Genomic DNA, 21,929 nt, shown 5'->3' with positions numbered 1-21,929 from the left:
CAAAATAAAATTTTGCTTTGAAGAAGTATCACCAGGAACTTCTGTGGGTTATGTAACTGCTTATGAATCTGTTTTCCTAGGGCTGGGGATGGTAGCTCGGTGGTAGAGTGTTTACCCAGCAAGTGTGATGGTATGGGTTTAATTCCCAGTTAGGAAAAAGAGTCTCGTATAGCCATGTTTCAGATACATTTCTGAAAGCCTGTCTCGTGTGGATGAATAGAAGAGAGAAGACACAAAGTGACTGTGAGACCAAGGTGCTGTGGACAGATGACGGTTCCCCCTCATCATCAACCTTGGATATTCATGGGCAGAAGGTAGGAATGGAAGGGCTAGACATAGGGCTCAGTGGGTTAAAGTGCTTGCTGTGAAAGCATGAGGACCTGAGTTCGAATCCCCAGAACCTGGCATTGGGTGACAGAGACAGATCCCCAGTACTCCCTAGCTAGATGTCACAGGTGAGATGGTGAACTTTAAGTTCAGTGAGAAACCCCATCTCAAAGCAACAAGGCAGAGGGTAGTATCAAATGATTCCTTGTATCCTGCGCTGGCTTCCACAGGTCTGCACACTCAAGTAAACGCAACTCACACGTAACACATGGCGCACAGAAGAAAGGAGGGCAGGTCAAGAAGAGATGTAAAAAATGACAAATCAGTCCTGCAAAAGATTTTCATTCCATGCAAACAGTTTAGTCCCTGAGGCTTCTGACCCATTTCTTAACATAGTTGCCGTTTCTTGCCATGATGGTTCATTGGCTGGAGAATCGAGGCACTGAGATAATGTGGGCCCAAATGAATCCCCAGATTCCATGGCTACATAGGACAGTGGGTGATATGGAGTGCTATGACTCCTCCATTGAGTGACACCAGCACCGAGGGAAAAGTGACAAGGGACAGAAGCTGCTGGCTGCTGACCTCTGGAGCCCACGTTCTGTGTTGGGGGAATGGCGGGAACAGCTGTGGTGCCTTTGGCTGCAGTTATAAAAATGAAAAGGATCAATGGCTTCAGTGGAGATAAGAGATTACCTCACCCCGAGTGGTGACCCAGGGAACAGAGGGAAGGAGGATAGGGAGGAAGGGACGGAGGAGCCAGGAGCCGGCAAGGAGGGGAGGCTAGAAAAACAGGGAGTGATGGAGACACTGTTTCTAGAAAACACTACCTCTGGAAGAAAAACAATGTTGCAAGTTACAATGTATCCTCTGATGTGTTTGTCATTAAGTAATCTAGACTCATTGACTAGTCTGAGATAATTCATTGAGGTCAGAAGTGTTAGGCTCAAGGTGAATTGACGAAAATGAAGAATCTTTAGCCTTTTCAATTACCATTCTTCCCCTTGACCTCCTGTGGACAAATTCCTTGGATAAGTGTTCTTCTTTTTCTTTCTTTCTTTTTTTTTTTTAATCTCAAAAACCCTGGCACACTCTGACTTCTAACCTCCTCTGGCTGCCAAAAAATTTCCCATTTGTGATTTCCAATAACCTCCTTTCTTCTAGAAACACACACCACACCACACCATACCACATACACACATACACACACACAACACATACACCACACACACACCACACACACACACCATACACACACACCACACACACACCATACACACACTACACACATACCACACACACACACACATACACACATATACACCACACACACCACACACACACACCACACACACACACCACACATACACACACCACACATACACCACACACACCACACACACACACCACACATACACCACACACACCACACACACACACCACACATACACACACCACACACACCACACACACACTACACACATACCACACACACATACACCACACACACACACCACACACACATATACACCACACACACACACAAATCACACACTACACACACACATACACACACCACACATATACCACACACACACCACACACACACACCACACACACCACACACACACTACACACATACCACACACACATACACCACACACACACACCACACACACATATACACCACATACACACAAATCACACACTACACACACACATACACACACCACACACACACCACACACACACACACCACACAAAAACCACACACCACACACACACACCACACACACACCACACCATACCATACACACACACCACACGCACACCACACACACACACCACACCACATACACATACACCACACACACACACACACCACACACAAAAACCACACACCACACACACACACCACACACACACCACACCATACCATACACACATACCACACGCACACCACACACACACACACCACACCACATACACATACACCACACACACACACACCACCATACCATACACACCACACACACACACATACACCACCATACCACATACACACACACGCACACACACCACATACACCATACACACACCACATACACACACACACACCACACACACATACACCACACACACACCGCATACACACTCACACCACACACACATATACCACACACACACCACATACAAGACACCACACACACATACACCACACACACACCACACACACACACACACACACACACACACACACACACACACACATACACACACACATTCTATCATCTTCCTTGACTTTTCTTCTGTTTCAATCTCTTGGAAATATAATATATTTGGACTTCTGAAATGGCAGCATTCTGTAACCATAACCCAATTCCTGCTTAATAAAAACAGTGAGAGGAGGTCTGTTTAGATTGGCAGAGTCCCTCAAAGTGTCAAGTAGGTATGAGGAGACAGAGGTGTGAGTGGAGGAAGGGACTGTGAAGGACCCATGACAGCCTTTGACTTGAATGGCACCTGCTGACTGAGCCTTCAACTTCCCCGTGAACCAGGAGAGGTGAAGGGACCAGCTGGGTCACTGGCGACTCTCTCTCCTGCCAAGTCCCCTGAGACCACTGTGGTTGCGGCTCCTGGAGCTTTTGCCCTCTCCTGCAACTTCGCTTCCGGCTGCCCCACAACCAGGAAGCAGCCCCGTTCCAGCTGTTTTGTTTTGTGTTTTAGTTTTACTGTCCTTATATTTACCTTCTTTGGGGTGTATTTTCTTTGATTTCTTGCTCGAAATTCAGCTAAGGATCAGATAATATTTTAGATAACATTGTTTGTCTTTTGAGATTTTCATACACACGATATTTTCTCTTCTATTTGCCCCGATTCTCCCATTCCAGCCCCTCTTGTTTCCCCCATCATGTTCCCCTCTCAACTTGATTTCCTTCTTTTTTAAGAACCTAGTGCTGCCCTTACACACACAAGTATAGAGAACCATCCACCAGAGCATTATCAGCCCACCAGAGACAATATCCCCCCCCCAAAAAAAAAAACCAGCTGAATATAGCAGGCGGCAGCTACCAGCGACTTCTTCACTGGAAGTGGGGACTTATGTGACCTCCCCATTGATGTTGGAATATTGCACAGCTTGATCTTCTGCAGGCAATGACAGCTACTGTGAGTTCCTGAGGCCAACCGCCCTGACGTGTCTAGAAGACACACTTTTGCTCCAGTCCTCCCCAAGATCTGACTCTTACAATCCCTCCATTCCCACTTCCACTGCTCCCTGAACCTTTCCTGGAGAAGATGTGATGCAGATGTTCCATTATGGCTGAGCACTCCACCTATACTTACTCTCTGTACTTTGACCAGCTGTGGGTCTCTGTTTTAACGACCACCCACTAAACAAAGAAGCTTCTCTGTGAGGACTGAAAACTGCACTAATCTATGGGTATAGGCATATTTATTTATAAGACAGTTGGATTCTGTGGTGGTTTGAATGTAAATGACCCCCATAAGCTCATAGGGAGTGGTACTATTAGGAGATGTGGCCTTGTTGAAGTAGGTGTAGCCTTTTTTGGAGGAAGTGTGTCACTGTGGAGGCAGGCTTTGATGTTTCCTATGCTCAAGCTTTGCCTAGTTCAGATTGCTTCCTATGGCCTGCACATCAAGATGTTTTAACTCTTAGCTCCTTTTCCAGCACCATGTCTGCCTGCATGCCACCATGTCCCACGATGATGATAATGGATTAAACCTCTGAAACTGTAAGCCACTCAATGAAATGCTTTCCTTTATAAGAGTTTCTGTGGTCATGGTGTCCCTTCACAACAATTGACTAAGACAGAAGTTGATACCAGGGAGTGGGGTATTGCTGTGATGGGTCTGACTATGCTTTTATTTGGAGGAATATGGACCTCGGGACTGTGGATTAGAAAAGCAGTTAAATACTTTCAAGTGCTGCTTAATGGGTCATGCTAGTAGGAGCATGGAAGACAGTGGTGTTGGGTGTGATTTGATGAAGTGTGGGGGGCTGGCTTAAGAGGTTTCAGAGGAGAATATTAATATGCAGCCTAGAGATTGTTCTTGTGATATTTTGTAAAGAATGTGGGTGCTTTTTGCCCTTGCCCAAAGAGTCTGCCTGAGGCTAAAGTGAAGAGATTTGGATTAATTCTGTTGGCAAAGGGAATCTCAAAACAGCCTATTATTGACTCTGTCATATTATTACTAGTGTTCATGCTTATAAAGATTTATAATGAAAAGGAGCAAGCTGAGCAAGGAAAAACACAAAAAGAGCACCAGAAAGTGAAGTGGAATGGAACTAAGTTCTGGGTTCAAGGAGATGAACAGACTAAGAAATGGAATAAAGGGAGTGGTGACCTCAGGGCAAGATCCCACATTTAAATTCCCAACTTGTGAAAAGGAACTAAAGAAAAGCTTAGAGTCAGGTTGGGTGGTGCACACCTTCAATCCCAGCACCTGGAAGGCAGAGGCTGATGGATCTCTGAGTTTGAGGCTAGCCTGGTCTACAGAGTAAGTTCCAGGACAGCCAAGTTTAGGCAGTAAAGAAAACCACGGTGAAGATGTAATGGAAAGATCTCTGAGTTCAAGGCCAGCCTGGTCTACAGATCCAGTTTTCAGGACAACCAAGCTTAGACAGTGAAGGGAACCATTGGAAATAGAAAGCTGGTTGTAGTGGGTAGCTGTTCTAGCTATGATCTTGAGGCACCGCCCCTAGTGAGGAGGCAGGTAACTGTTACACCTGCCTATGACCCTGAAGTACATGCCCCTGGGGCTTGGCTGCTTGGGATCCTTAAGACCTGGGATGCACGTACTCCTCTCTCTCTGTTCACTTCCTCATGGTTTTGGATGCTGAGAACTTGGACCAGGCAGATCAGCGTGGGACATAGCTCGGTTTTCCTGGACCCTATGATAAATCTCCTGTGGTAGTGAGTTAACCCCCAATAAATTCCTTTGCTCATTAAATAGACTCCGTGGATTTCTCACGTTAGCTGGTGAAGATGTAATTGAATGAGGGGGCCATGTTCCAGCCCCAACAAGCAGCAGAACTTGGCAGCTTCAGCCACATGGTTCTGGCTTTAGCATCAAGGATAGAAGAAAGGGGTTATGGAAACTTCCTCTGTGACTAAGGAAAGCTGCTGAGGCCAGGCATGTGTCAGGGGTGTCCCTGAATGGAGGCCCAGGGAGACCATTGTGTGAAGCTGTGAAGGAGAAGCCTGGATTGCCTTGGAGACCCCAAGATGTTGGAGATGCCAGAATCATGGGATACCTGCTGAGGAGAGCTGTTAACAGGGAGAGAAACCAGCCCAAGAGAAAGAAGTATGTGTAGCCAACCAAGATGAAAGGAGTTGGAGATCTGAAGAGCATTTTGACATCAGACATGGAGATGCAGAATTTGGAGTTTGCCCAGCTGGGTTTTGGTTTTTCTTTGGTCAAGTATTTCCTCACTATGCTCCCTTCCCTACCTTTTGGAATGGTAATGTATATCCTGTGGCATTAAATGTTGAAAGTATGTGATCTGTTTCTTTATTTTATGAGGGATTACTGTTAAGAGATTGCATGAATCTCAGAAGAGACTTTGAACTTTAAAACATGGTTGAGATTGTGACAGACTATGGGGACTTTTGAAGTTGTACTAAACGCATGTTACATTATATTATGTTTACAAGCTTATGGGGGCCAGGGAGTGGAATGTGATGCTTTAATGTAATTGGCCCTCAGAAGCTCATAGGGGATGGCACTATTAGGAGGCATGTAGCAAGCTTTTTTATCGGACTATCTTTGGACCACTAGCCTGCAAATAATGACATGGAGACTTATTATTAATTATGAAAGCTTGACCGTAGCTTAGGCTTCTCCTCAACTAGCTCTTATAACAAATTAACCCACTTATATTAATCTACAATCTGCCATGTGGCATTATCTCTCTCTATGCTGCCCATTCTGCTTCCTTCGAGTCTGGCTGGTGACTCTGCCTTTCTTCTTCCCAGAGTTCTCCCTTTCCCCGGAAGTCCTGCCCCTTCTCTTCTTCCTAGCTATTGGCCATTTGGCTCTTTATTAAACCAATCAGAAGGTGCCTTGGTGAAGACACATTTTCACAATGTAAACTAATATTCCACAACAGAAGTGTGGCCTTGTTGGAAGAAGTATATCACTGTGGGGGTGGGGGTGTTGGTGTTGAGGTCTCCTATGCTCAAGCTACACCTAGTTCAGGTCACTTTCTGTAACCTGCAGATCAAAATGTATTAACCCTTAGCTCTTTCTCCAGCACCATGTCTGCCTGCATGCTACCATGTTCTACAATGATGATGATGGACTAAACCTCTGAAAATGTAAGCCACCCAATTAAATGTTTTCCTTTATAAGAATTTCTGTGGCCAGGGTGTCTCTTCACAGCAACTGAAACCCTAACTAAGACAGAAGCTATGCTCATTGAGCAAAATAATAATAGTAAGTTAACTCCTAGGGCCTATGATCTCCCAGCCGTGGGTCTTTGGCCAGATTTACAGCATCACATGCGTGTTTCACACTGTAAAGTGGAGCCTTACATCTAGCAATGAAGCAATGCTTTATACTTACAACATTCATAACACTGTTGCAACCTATGGACCTCTTTTGCCAAGCTTGTCATTATTGTAGCTCTCAGGGTTCACAGATGCCTAAGACTGTTGCTAACCCCCTGCCCCATCAGCCCACACAGCACCTTCTAGTACTATGAAAGCTAGCCCAGCATAGAGAAAGTTTATACTTCATGCTCAGTATAAACTTGATTTCTCCAAGTTCTGGGACTAAAGTGTGTGGTCTCTTCAGTAATAAAGGTCTTCCCATCAAACTCTGGTGGGCAACAAAGAGCAATGGTAATAGCCTGTATTGTTTTGAGTGTCTCTTGGACCCCTCTCCCCAATCAGGTACTCATGGGGAAGGTATCTCACACCAGCACTGGGATTTTTGTTTTATAGCCTGTGGCTTCTGAAAGGAGCATTATTCTATTATTTTATAAGCATTTCTAAAAAAATAAAGTTCTTAGTATTAATTTCCTTTCCCCACCTTTTTTTAAAGACTGATTCTCACTCTGTATACAAGACAAGACTGAATCTTACTACATAGAACTTACTGATCTTGAGCTTCCAACATCCTCCTGTCTCAGCCTCTGAAGTACCATGGTTAATTTTAAAATAGAATAGCCATAGCTGAGTTGAAATTCATTTTCCAGATGTTTAGTTTAATATCTATATTAGTTAATTTTCTGTTGCTGTGGTAAAAATCATGACCAAGAGCAACTTATGGAAGAGATAGTTTTATTTTGATTTATAGTTCCAGGGAGATGAGAGTCCATCACGGTGGGAAGACATGTTAGCAATCGGTAGACATAGGCAGCAGGAAGCTGAGAGATTGTGTCCTTAACCACAGACACAAAGCAGAAAAGCTAATCCAGAAGCTGGACAAGGTTATAAACTCTCAAAGCTCACGTCCAGTGACAGGTGTCCTCAGGTGTCCTCCAGAAAGGCCATGCCTCCTAAAAGTTCCATGGCTTCCCTAAACAGCGCCACCAACTGGGGACCAAGTGTTCAAAGATGGGAGCCTATGAGGGACATTTCTCATTCAAACCATAAGGCCTTCTAATTTTTACATTCAAAAATAAGATGCTGTTGAATACAGTCTTAGCATTGGGTTAGTCCGTTAGGTCCTGATTTAATGTCTTTTTCTTTTGAATGAACTTAGTTCTCTCACAGTTCCACATATGTACATATGGCATTCTGAAGATTCTGAAGACTCTCTTCCCTCTACCCCCCTCTTTTTTTCCCCTCCCATGCCCGTCTGTTGTGGAACAATCTTTTTGTACACTGTGAAGATGTGTTGCTCTCATTGGTTTAATAAAGAGCTAAATGGCTAATAGCTAGACAGGAAGAGGATAGACAAGACTTGCAGAGAGGGAGAGAGCTCTCTGGGATGAAGAAGGGTGGAGTTGCCAGTCAGATGCAGAGGAAGCAGGATGTGTACAAGATGTGATAGCAAGCCATGAGCCATGTGGCAGCAAGTAAATTAATAGAAATGGTTAGTTTAAGTTGTAAGAGCTAATTAGAAACAAGCCTAAGCTATTGACTGAGCATTTATAATTAATAATAAGTCTCTGTATGGTTATTTGGGAGCTGGCTGGTGGGACAGAATATTTCACCTACATCTACCATCTCCCACTTCCTTCTACTCATTTCTTTCCCAGGTTCATAACTTGGGGTTTGGTTTTGTGTCCCATTAAGTTTACCATGACCATCTGTGTAACTTGGATTGGGGACATTCATTTGAGCCTGGTGAGGTCACCAGTGAGTACACAAGTGACATTCTGAAGGCAATGTTCACAGGTGCCTACCTCCTCAAAGGGCTGGAAGTGTAGTGAGTCTCTCTTAAATGTTTTAAGGGAAATAAAGATGGGATTTTTTTCTCTCTCTCTTTGAAAATTCTATAGCAAAATCAACATAGTGCCACAGGCCTATAGATCTAAAAACTAGGCAGCTGGGACAAGTAGATCAGATGTTGAACGTTGTCCTTGATTGACTACATAGCTAGTTAGAGGCCAGCCTGGGACACATGAGACCTGTCTCAAAACAAACCAACCAAGTCTCACAGTGATAGTGGCTGTAAATTCAGAAGCGGGAACCCTGTAGTGACCTTGAATTTTTTTCCAGGGTGGAATAGCTCCAATTCCAGTCCACGGAAGACTTACATTGTCATTGAGAACATCCTATCATTAATTTTTAAAAAATGTTTTATGCCTTCTCTGTTGACTTAAAGTCATCTTTTAATGATCTAACAAGTGATATGTCTAATAAAAATATGTCTAATAATAATAATAATGCCTAATAACAGTGAAATTTATTGAGAATAACCAGGGTTGTGCCTTTTGGCTCTGAGACTTGGCCAGGTCTCAGTCCATCCTTAGTTACCTAATTTACCTTACAGACTCTTTCTGTGGCATGCCAGGTGCCTCAGACATCACAACAATGCTCTGCATGAGACCGCCAGTAGGAAGATGCTTAGTGGAAGCCAGGAGGTCAGGTTGCTATGGTGAGGACCTGGGTGCTGCAGGGTATCCGGGGACCAGAGTGATTCAAGAGAAGAGAGATACCCATGAGTTTTTCAGGCTCCAGGACATCCAGGGGATGGTGTTACTATCCTCATCTCTCTTATCTATACCAGCTGGGTTCATCAGCCCACTACAGGTTTGGGTGCCTAACTGAGTTGGTATAACTAAACATAGCACAGCTGGGCTGTGATGTTTGCCTTTTTTACAAGGAAGGAGGAAGTGAGGACAGCGCTTCAGGTGATAAAACATTGCCAGGTGGGGCTTCAGACTGATAACCTTCCTGCCAAGGCTAGCAACCACCCAGAGTTTGACACACCCTCTCCTAGGGAAGCTGTGGGAGCAGGTATCTCAATTACAGCTGGTAGGACCGAGAGCCAGATCTGAAGATACTGAAGACATTTGGTAAAAGGAAACAAAATGAATCCATCCTTTAACTCAGCAGCTACTCTACTCCCAAGCATTTGTCCTACATTCCCTTGTTGGCAAACCTGATAACCACTTCATACTGGAAACCTGGCGCTTGCTATCCCTGTAAAAGTGCAGTGACGTGAGACCAACGTCATGGCAATTCACTCTGTAGATGAGGCTGGCCTCGAACTCATGGAAATCTGCCTGCCTCTGCTTCCTGAGTACTGGGATTAAAGGTGAGCACTACCACTGCCCAGCCCCAGCTAGTATGGAGAGTTTTACCACAAGATATATGTCAAATTTTAGAAAGTCGAAGCAAAGCCAAGTGTAGTGGCTCATGCCTGTAATCCTAACCCTTGTGGGGCTAAGGTAGGATAATCATGAGGTCAGCCTGGGTTGCTGGGTGACACTGTCTCTTAAAACAAAAACAAAACAAAAAGTCCAAGTGCGTGGAGTTATGTTATCTGAAGAAAAAGGAGGAGGAGGAGGAGGAGGAAGAAGAAGAAGACAATATATGCATAGATTTGTTTATATTTGTAAAACAAAATGTAAAACACGCTCCCTCCCTCCCTTCCTTCTTTTCGCCTTTCCCTCTCTGTGTTTTCTTCTTTCTTATTTTTTAATTTTCGTGATGCTGAGAATTCAACCCAGGGCCTCATGCATGCTAGGCAAGCCCCCTATCACTGAGCTACTCAGCCTAGTTTAGATTTTTTTTTGAAGTTTTAAAATCATATTGTGTCTGTCTCTGTGTATGTGTGTGAGGAGAGGAGGGAGGGAGAGGGAGAGGGAGAGGGAGAGAGAGAGAGAGATCAGAGGACAGCATGTGGGAATCCATTCTCTCCTTCCACCACGTGGGGCCTGGGGCTCACACTCAGTCCACCAGACTCAGTGGCAGTTGCCTGCGCCCCCCCCCCCCTCGCTAGCCCAGTTTTGGTTTTTCATTTGTGCCAATACCATGTAGAGTCCTCAAAGTAAATGACAACAGCCGCTTGAGACTGGACATATCCTTCTCCTTTGCTGCAATTCTCCTCAATCCGATTAGCTTTGCACTGAGCTTGGTAGCTGAGACACTGCCATGGCACACTGGTTCACTGATCCCACCCATGGGTCCCAGCCATGGAGCCTCCCCGGGAGCTCTTTGCTTCTCCACTCGTCTGTCTTACCTGTCCCTCAATACTGGTCCACTGCTGGAGCCTTATTACCTGCTGACAGCTGAAATTGGTGCCGCCTGCCAGCCTGGGCTGCCAATATCGGCTTCCTTATTGAACGCTACCTGGCACGCACCGCTTACACAAAGCGTTCTTTGGCAGTTCTGTGACAGTGGACGCTCATTGAGTGCCTGCCGTGCGGGGGGACCCGTGCAGGGACTCTGCCTGTGCCCCTCCCTGCGTCTTCCCGAGGCTCCTGCGAGCTGGGTGACACCTCTGTTTTATTTAGAGAAGAACACTGGACATCGTGGTGAAAGAATGCAGGAAAGATGATGCCACCCGTGAATGGGAGCCTGGACTGCACAGGTCTCGCTCTGAGCTGGAGGCGTCCCTGGTCAGGCTGATTCCAAGGGCATCCTGAGGTCAGGGGCCATGCACGCCAGACCCCTAGGAAGCCTGGATTGTTGCTTCTCCCTACAGTACCTGGGCTGAATTCGCCACTGCTGTTTTGCTCAGTTCAAGAGGTGGGTTGGATTCTAGGGTCACACATGGCCAGGCTGTTCTCCCCCAGTTAACCCTTTCCTACATGACCAAACCACAACTTACCGGCCACTTTCTCTTAGCTAAGGACTAATTCATTTGGGATGGGAAAGGCTGGGGAGAAAGAACCACACAAATGTTGTTACGTTCCATAAGTCCTTATGAGGTCTTACCACTCTCTTCTGGCTTCCCTTTACTCTTCCTCCCTTTACCACAGCACCAGAAAAAATACCTAAGCCATACCCTACTTCAAGGATACTGAATAGTGAGCAGTACATATAAGGATTGAGGAGCAGAAAGAGAGCTGGGCATTTTCTCCCTATTTGAAAGCATAAAACAAGTAATATTTTCATTGTAGAAACATTTCTGTTTGATACAATTTGCCATTCCATTTATGGGGCTTGTCTATAGAAGCTAAAAGGTGTTAAAAAATATTTAGACATGGGATTAACCTAGACTCATTTCCTTCATGTCCTCTGAGCCGGTAATGTTTTACTGCAGTGCATTCCAAAGTCAAATCTGGGCTCTGTTTGGAACTTTGTGTGGCCTTTTCCCGTGCTGAAATACAGATAACTGAGGGCATAATCAGTTCTGAGCTATGTGATAATGTGATACCCTAATCCGCTTTTCATTAAAATTGCCTTTCAAAGTTGAAGCTAATTTGTGCTTTCAAATAACAAATATTACATATTCATTGTATGAAGTCCAAATACTTAAAGTAAGGCCAGGAGGAAATCAAAAGCACCTATCATCACACACGTTGGGGGTATTCTTTTAAAGATGAATGTAATCAAGACCTGTTTCTTTCTACAATTTCTGGTTCCAACAGAAAAGTGGGCTGATGCAGAAACCCTCCTCAATAAGCACATTAATACTTTGAATAAGATACAGAAAATGAAATTACTAATATACAAATTGTGGGTTTTTTAAAATGATTTTTTAATTTTTATTTAATGTACATTGATTGGTGTTTTGCCTGCGCGTATGTCTATATGACAGTGTTGGATATCCTGGAATGTGAGTTACAGAATGTGAGAGACAGAATGTGAGCTGCCATGTGAGTATTGGGAATCGAACCCAGGTCCTCTAGAAGAACAGCCAGTGCTCTTCACCACTTGAGCCACCTCTCCAGCCCTTACAAATTGTATTTGTAACAATAGGTTATTGGGGCTGGAGAAATGACTTAGCTGGCCAAAGTACTTGCCACATAAGTTCGAAGGCCTCAGTTCAGATCCCTAATAGCCACATAAAGTGAGGAGAACAAGGCGGCATGTGTTCATGATCCCAGAGCTGGAGTTCACAGGCCTGCTGGTCTAGCTGATTCCATGAGCTCTAGGTTCATTGAGAGACCCTGTCTCAAAGAATAAGGTGGAGAGTGATAGAGGACATCTGATGTCAACCTCTCACCTCCACATGAACACACACATACACATACACACACACACACACACACACACACACCAACAAAATAGGTCACGTAGCCAAGGATATAGTTCAGGGGGAGAGTGCTTGTCCAGCATGTGTCAGGCTCTGGGTTTGATATACAGCTCCATAAAAATAAACAGAAAGACAGATAGATAAATAAAAAAATGACAATGGCACCAAGATGAAAGATAGGCAAGGCCCCTGGCACCTAAAGCTATAAGGCTGGCCTGGCATCCCATCACCTAGAGCTTGGGTGCAGGTGTATCAGCCTCTTAAAGCAACGGAGATATGGCGTTGTCCACTCAGGATGAGCATCTGGAATGAAGAGTCTCAATCAAGGAGAGGCTCTCACAGGTTTGCCCAGTCCATTCAATGGCACTAAGAAAGAACTTTACTGAAGATAAAGAGCAAGGGATCTTGCCATATCCAGGCCATCGGCATGGGAGAGGCAGAGCCACTCTTGTGAGAAGTCAGAGCCCAAGCCTGGGTGTGGGAGGAGATCCTTACTCTATATTGTTAGCCGAGAGAGTTCTCAGCTTCTAAGCCAACAAGAAAGTTGGTCAAGAACACAGTGAGCCAAGACACAATGACAGTTGTGGGGACATTGAGGACCAAGTGTGAACTCACACTACAGGGGCCCTTCTCTAGTCTGGGGCAAACACGACTCCCATAGAAACAGGCATCAGTGTTTACATGAGGTACACACACACACACACACACACACACACACACACACACACACACATACACACACACCATGGCATGCCATATAAAGAATCAAAAGACCAAATTAAGAACTCAATACTGAAGGAACTCCAGATAATTGAACACCCTAGAGTCCACGATTACATTTACTAAGTGGGTGTGGCTTGAGACAATCCTAGAACAGAAGGACAATATGAGCTGAAGATTCCAGACTTGAAGCAAGCCCAGCTGGGTTCCTGGAATAAAGGACCAATCCAAAGAAGAGTTAGATCGCCCTGGAGAATCGTCAACTCTAAAAGGACACAGATACAACAGATGGGAATGAGGTTAGAAGACATGGAAAGCAACTGGGAAGATCCCAGATTGGTTCTTGTTGTTTTGAGACAGAGTCTTCTTATATATAGCCCCAGGATGGACTATAACTGGCTATGTAGCCCAGGCTGGCCTCAAACTGTGGGTTCCCGAGTGCCAGGAATAGAAGCATGTACCACCATGCCCAACCATTCAGTATATGTCTAGTAGTCATTTTAGAAGCAAAGTTTATGAAGTGTGTGGTTGTTTTATGTAGAAAACTCAATATTAATGATAGAGAAATTATTAAAACTAACAAGAGAGTTAAAGAAGGTTGGCTGCAAAACTAATGTTTTTCTAAAAATGTACGTGTTTAAAATTTTCAGTTTTATTGCATAAACTTGATTTAAATAATTCTCTTGTTATATGTATATATTAAAACATGTATTTTATTGTGCATGTGTGTGCGTGTGTGTGTGTGTGTGTGTGTGTGTGTGTGTGTGTGTGTGTGTGTGTAGGGGGGTGTACGTGCCATGGTACACATGGAGGTCAGAGGACAGCTTACAGGAGTTGGTTTTTTCCTTCTACCAAGTGAGTACCTGGGATAAACTTGGCTGTTGTGGCCAGCATTGGTAAACCCAGTATTGGGAGGTGGAGATGGGCAGATTCTGCGGGATCAGATTCTCAGCTAGCTAGTCCAGCACAAACAAGACAACTTGGGTTCACTGGGAACCCATTTCCAAAAAGTAAGATGGAGGAGCTATTGACCAAGATAATTCCAAGGTCAGTCTCTGGCCTACACACTTAGGTGCACGCATTCACTCAGGCACCCTAAAATAAAGCAAAACGCCAATGACTAAAGCCTGGTGGTACAGACCTGTAATCTCAGTCACATAAGAGGCCGAGGCAGAAAAAAAAAAAAAATCCCAAGTTCAAGGGGTCTATCTGAAAGCAATGGCTATTCTTGGTTGTCAAGTTGGCTACAGCTGGGCACACGTGTGAGGGTTTTTGTTTTGTTTTGTTTTGTTTTTTGTTTGTTTGTTTTTTGAGACAGGGTTTCTTTGCGTGGCCCTGGCTGTCCTAGAACTAGCTCTGTAGACCAGGCTGTAATCAAATTCATAGAGATCCTCCTGCCTCTGCCTCTTGAGTGCTTGGATTGAAGGTGTGTGCCACCATGCTTGGAAGGGTTTTTTTTTTTCTTAATTAAATCTTTTGAAGTGGGAAGACTCACTTTTAATCCAGATCTTCTGAGATAGGAAGGCAAAATAGGTCTTTTGAGATGGGAAGACCCACCTCTAATCTGGGCCACACCTTCCGTGGCATCCTATATAGACATGGAAGAAGGAAGCTTTAGCTTAAAGTCTGCTTGCCCTCACTCTGGATGCCTAGTCCATTCCTTCACTGGCAGTCAAGCCTACTTCTCTGGGATTCTGGGGTAAAAGAAGACCAGCTGAGACAGCCAGCCTCATGGACTGTAAAATCCTGGATTCTCAGACCTTCCGCTTATAGATAGCCATTGTTGGATTAGCTGGATCAGAGCCTACCTACCAGCTGTTCTAATCCGTATAATTTATTTGGTCAATTCTGTTTCTCTAGTGAACCCTAATTAATGCACTGAGTTACAAACTGTGTTCAAGCCCAACAAGAGAAGCTTAATGAGACCTGTGTCAAAAGAATAAGTAGAAAGAGCATTGGAGATGCAGCCTGTAGGAAACCACTTGCCCAGAATTCACCCTACATTTAATCTCTGTTTGTCAAACCAAACAAAGCAGTTGCCAAAGTATTTGTATCCTGCACATATAAAGAGTTCTTACATATCAACAAGAGGACAAATCAATCTTTTAAAAAGAGGAAAAAAGAACTTATTAAAATACAAATGGCCAGTAGAAGTACAAAATCCCACTCAGTTCAATTCACAATCCAGAAAATACAAGGTAATCCCACCATAAACTCAAAGAACTGGCAAAAACTGTGTGCCGAGACCAGCGTGCAGAGGAAGGCCATTCCTCACATTCTGCTGACTGGCCTGTAAATTAGCTCGATCTTTTTGGAGAACAGTTTTGCTTCATGACAATGCCCATGCTCTATGACCTAGCAGTTTCACTCTTTGATTTAAACCCTAGAGAAAACAGCCTATTCCAAAAGGCACTTAACAAAAATGCTCAGAGCAGCATTACGGCTGCTAGGAAAGAACTAGAAGCCGATCAATGCCCATCGATAGAACAATAAAAGATAGGCGGTGGGGTACTATATGGTGATGAGTATGAATAAATTATAGCTATGCCCAGCCACGGAAGGGAAACCCGGGATTGTGATCTGAGTGGAAGACGCAGATGGAAAACCCACACAGCATCTGTCCAGTGGTACCCCGTCTAAAAACATGCCTGGCGATGCTGCTTTGGGAGACCACCAGTCAAAGGAAGGGTAACCATCACGTTTAGGATGACGCGAGGAGGAGTGAGGGTGGGGTGGGATGGTGGTGGTCCGAAGTGAAGATGCTTGAGGTTTTCTGTCTTCTTTCACTTGATGTGAGGATGCTGGTGCAGTATTAAGATGCTTCGGGCTCCCCTTTGTTCTTTTGTTCATTCTTCTCTCCCCCTCTTCCCCTTTCTCTTTTAAGATAGGGTCTTATATAGTTCAATCTTCTTGGAGAAGAATTTTGCTTCATGAAAGTCTGGCCTGTAGTGGGTGGTTGTCTGTGCCAGCGCTGAAGCATTGCCCCTAGTGAGGCAGCAGGCAGCTGCTAGGTATCTGCCCCTTGGGCTTGGCCGCCAGGGACCCTTAAGACCTGGGATGCATGTATGTGCGCTCTCTTCTCTTTACCACCTCGTGGTCTTGGATGCTGGTGTAGATCAAGGCAGAGCACTCCTGAGAACCATGTTGGACTGTGCCCCTCCCCCACAGGATTCCCTGACCAACTCCTTTACTCTCCTTGTGAGTTAACCCTGAATAAATTCCTTTGACCATCAAATAGACTCCATGGATATATCCCATTACTGGCCTCAAATTTGCTAAGTAGTGTAAGAATGACCTGTAGCTCTGGCTGACCTGGAGGTACTATATAGACCAGGGTAGCCTCGAACTCAGAGATCTGCCTGCCTCTGCCTCCCTTTACCTTGAACTCTTGCCGCTACTACCTACCAAGTGTTGGGATTACAGGTGTGCCTCACCTTGCTGGCTCTCCATTATTCTTTACAACGTTGATATTTTTCCATCTATTATGGGGTGGGGCTAGGAGATGGCTCAGTTGGTAAAGTGGTGCCTGGAAAGCACAAGGACTCGAATTAGGTCCCCAGGATCATATGACCAAGTTGAGTGTGGGGTCGTGTGTTTGTTACACCAGCCTGGGGGAGGGAAAAGTGGAAGACAGGCAGATTCCTCAGCTCACAGGCCAGCCAGCTCGTTCACATGGGAAGTTCCAGGCCTACGAGATACTTTACCTCAAAACCAAAACCAAAACCAGACAAGAAAAAAAAAAATCACAAAGACCTGGAATAGTTTGGTCAGTTAAGTGCTTCATCCCAAGTGTGAAGACCCATGAGTGTGAAGACCCCGAGTGTAAAGACCCATGAGTGTGAAGACTCAGAGTGTGAAGACCGACTTTCAATGTGCAGTACCTATGTCAAAGTCCACATGCTGAGGATCTGGTCACCAGGGATCCTCCTTAAAAAACAAACACACAAATTTAACCACGTATGTAAAAACAAAACAAAACAGAAAGTAGCTACAATTTTGCAATCTAAAACAGTCTAAAGTAGTGAGTAGTAATGGGGTTGACTCTTGACTCTTCTTCATAAAATAATCTGAAAGTACTAGCAGAAAATAAGGCACAGAATTCAGGTTTGTTTAGCATAAAGATAGAAATGATAGCAAATACTAATTTCAACTACAGTTCAATGTTATAACATCTCGCAAAAGTCAAGAATGTAACATGACATTTATATTTATTTTATATTATTTTGAGACAGGGTCCCACTATGTACCTCTCACTGGCCTGGAATTAATTGTGAAGACCAGGCTGGTCTTGAACACACAGAGATCGACCTGCCTGTGTCTCTTCACAGCCAGGATTAAAAAGAGCCTTTAATCCCAGCACTTGGGAGGCAGAGGCAGGCAGATTTCTGTGAGTTCAAGGCCAGCCTGGTCTCCAAAGCGAGTTCCAGGAAAGGCTACACAGAGAAACCCTGTCTCGAAAAACAAAAAACAAAAAACAAAAACAAAAAACAAACAAACAAACAAAAAAAAAGATGCCCCACTCTGCCTGGCCTAATTTATTAATGAACCTCCCTACAGCGCATTGTATTCCCTATACTTTTTGGCCACGTGCTCTTTGAAACTGCCACCCTCCCCTTATTGTGACAATTGGCTTGAAAATATCAAAAATAAGTTAGAAAGACAAATCGGTCTTTTGAAGAAAAAGTTTTCTTCTAGCACGGTTAAAATGGTGTTGCTCTTTTTTTTTTTTTTATCATTCAATTTGAGGGAAGTTTATTTTAGCTTCTCAACTCATTACTGCCAGTAGTGGTGAGTCCACAGATTGCTCCAGCCTTTTGAAGTCACCGTCACAGCAAGCTAGTCAGGCCTGGCTCTTACCACACCCAGTGTTTCTCCCAGGCCTACCTTGCCAGGGCTGTTCTTGGCAGTAGGGTGTGCCAAGGGGACTATGGAGCCAAGTCACATGGCTCTTGAGCTGGGAGTGGAGCCACACATTGGCTGGATTCTTCTCCTGGGGATGATATTCCTATTCCACAGAGTCCACGGAAGGCAGAGTATCACTGGGACACTGGGACCTGGTACCTAAAGCCCCTCTGAAGTTACTGCTTTCTCTGGAGCCAGGGCTGATCCACAAGCGTTGGAGGCCCTGATGCTAAACACTAGGTCTGAGATCAAGAAGAGAATAAATGAGATGGTGAGAGTAATCATCAGTGGATCGGATGCATCTCACTCACAAGGAGGGAGAGAACTGACTCTCTCTTTCGTGTCCCATCATTGTTGCTGCACACCATGGCATGTGCACACTCAAACTCTGCACACACCCATGGATGAATGTAATTTAAAAATAAAAAAAAAGGCAAATAGACAACATAAAATAAGATGGTGGAAATAAATGCAAAGTTGGAAGTCGTCGTAACAAATGCCCATAAGCTTATATGCTTCAACATAGAGATACAGTCTCAGCGTGAAGGTTCACACTTGCAGAAAAACCATGAAAAATTAAGCCCAGATAAGAGCTAAGCTGGTAAAGGTGATGACACCCTAATTCTGTGAAATATACTTTAAGGCACTAACATTCAGTGTAAATAGGGTCATCATTTAATTAAAAAAGAAAATAAAAGTAGATTGGCTGCATAACCTTGTCCACCTGAATTCAATCTCCGAGCGCCAGTTCCCACCAGCCAGCTCCACACACACAAAATAACGATAATAATAATTGTAATTATAACAACTGCCAAGAAACTGTAACAATCCTGTGTTTGCATGTGACCAACAACCTAGCCACAAAAATAACAGAGGTAGGTCAACTAAAATAAATCATGAAGTTCCCTAAAATGGTGGGTATAAACACAGTCTGAAGCCAATAAATAACTATGAAGTATAAAATACATTGAAAATTGATATTATCATTGTAGGAAATATGTACAGAATCTTCTACCAACAGAGATGACAAATAATAGAATAACCACAATCGAATCCTAACGAACACTCCGTCAACTATCAAGGTGTGCAGTTTTTACAGGGCTTATTTCACATCATAATGTAGTGTGGCCAGAAATTTAAATACTAAAGAGATACTTTAGGAAATCTATCATTTTAGAAGCTAAAAAATGGCACCTCAAGATGATAGGGGGGGCTAGGGAAATGGCTGAAGTGGGGAAAGTGCTCGCTGTGCAAGAGAGAGGACCAGAGTTCAAATCCCCAGCACTGACATAAAAGCCGAGTGGGCATGGCAGCCATATGTAATCCCAGTATGCTGGAGGTAGAGCCTGGGATAGGGATCCCTGGAGCCAGTGGGCTAACACAGACTAACTGAATACGGAGCTTCGGGATCATCAAGAGACCTGGCCTCTGTGTAGGGCAGAAAGAGATCAAGGAAGGCCATCTGATGCCATGGTTGGATCTCAACACACACACACACATGCACCCATGCATGCCAGTGTACCCTACACATATCCAAACATACACATGCACCCATGCATGCCAGTGTACCCTATACATATCCAAACATACATATGTGCCCACACACGCTAGTGTACCCTATACATATCCAAACATTCACATGCACCCATGCATGCCTGTGTACCCTATACATATCCAAACATATACATGCGCCCACACACGCCTGTGTACCCTACACATATCCAAACACACATAGACATATATACATACCCAGGCAAAAAGAAAAAAAAAGATTAACATGAAAAATTTGAGTAGATGAGTAAATGGAACAGTGAAGACGGCTTTTGCAATTCAAAACATCGTGCATCTTTCACATTAGTAACTGTGAGATGCCACTGCTGTCTTAATAATTCTGTGTTTCAGTGTGTCCAAGCGCTTGAGTTCATTGGTTGAACTAGGCATGGGTGAGTATTTTGGTCGTTTGATGGAGGCTATGGTTGTCCCTTTAATACTCCTTCTCTTCAATTTCTAAAAATTATGTTATGTGTGTGGATGTTTGGCCTGTACGTCTGTCTGTGCACCACTTACCTGCCTGGTGCCCAAGGAAGTGGAGGAAGGTGTCAGGTCCCCGGGAACTGGAGTTACAGATGGCTGTGTACCACCATGTGGATGCAGGTCCTTTGGAAAAGCAGCAAGTGCCCTTAACCACTGAGTCTATTATCATCTCTGAAAATGGGTCTGGAGACAAAATGGCCCTGAAAACAGTAATTCTTGTTGCCAATAAGCAGACAAGTTTGGAGCGAGCAGGCAGGACATAGTCTGGTTAAGGAACTGGTATGATATTTTGTGAAATATTATGCACCGTGTGCCCAAGCTTTATGTTACATTAAAACAGCTTTGTTTGTGTGTAAATATCTCTATGTACAAGCCTTCATGACGGATATCCAAGGACGGGGCTTACAAAGAGGGAGACATTCCCTCCGTGCTCTTGCACCTCATTGAACAGAAACTTAAACTGCCCAAGTGGAGGCTTGATTGATATTCCTCAGTGATTAATGCAGCAGGCACCCTCCTCTTCCCTCCGATTCAGAAAGCTCCATTTAAGCCCTCGGGATACATAAGTGTCTCATTTCTTAAGAAACTACAGTGAGATTAAGGAGAAGGGAAGGCTTCACACAGCAGTTAGGAGGAGGGCAGTTTAATCCATCCTCCTCTGATTGAAAAGCAGCTTCAACCAAGGCATTGCCTGCAAAAATACACTTCAATCTGCAGAAGAGTTTGCTGGAAATTTTGATCCAACAGGAAAAGGAGATGGATAAATAAAATAGCTATTAAGCACCCCATTTCTCCCTTCTAGTTTACAGAAATAATCATTCCTAAGTTTATCACAGATACTTTTTAGTCTGCAAAAGCCATGCTCAGACAGTATGAGTATGTCCTTCCCCCCCCCTCCCCCCAGTTTATAATTGACATGATGTGACGTGAGATGAAAGTACTTCTGATCCATGCTGCTGATTCTCTTTAGAATTAGAGGGGTCGTTTAGACCTGGGACCTCCCTAGAGAAAGGCTTCAGAATATGAGCTGTGGGCCAGTGAAACGGATTGCCACCAAGCCTGCGGACCTGAGTTCTATCCCAGGAGCCACGCGATATGAGAGAACAGAAACCTGCAAGTTGTCCTCTGACCTCCATGCGTACCCCAACCCCAGAATACACAAATAAATGTGATTTCACAAAAAGGGGGGGGGGAACATCCGTGTCTGTTTCTGTTCTCTGCCTTCCCCTTTCTCTAACCAGTGGCTGCTCTGGGAGACAACTGGAGAGGAGAGGAGAAAGTGCTGCCTGTAATTACGGCTTTTCAAAATTAGTTTATAAAAG

General features: G+C 44.3%; 1 long non-coding RNA gene across 1 annotated transcript; it reads right to left on the bottom strand.

Annotated features, from left to right (window-relative positions):
• Positions 1-653: 653 nt before the first annotated feature.
• Positions 654-9,411, bottom strand: LOC131918331 (uncharacterized). The gene is made up of 2 exons (XR_009380951.1): positions 9,288-9,411; positions 654-969 (listed from the first exon to the last, which is right to left on the bottom strand). It is a non-coding gene; the product is annotated as an uncharacterized LOC131918331 (long non-coding RNA).
• Between the last annotated feature and the right edge of the window lie 12,518 nt (positions 9,412-21,929).

This window comes from Peromyscus eremicus, chromosome 8b (assembly GCF_949786415.1).
Source record: "Peromyscus eremicus chromosome 8b, PerEre_H2_v1, whole genome shotgun sequence".
NCBI lineage: Eukaryota > Metazoa > Chordata > Mammalia > Rodentia > Cricetidae > Peromyscus > Peromyscus eremicus.
This window is presented reverse-complemented; position numbering and strand designations above follow the sequence as displayed.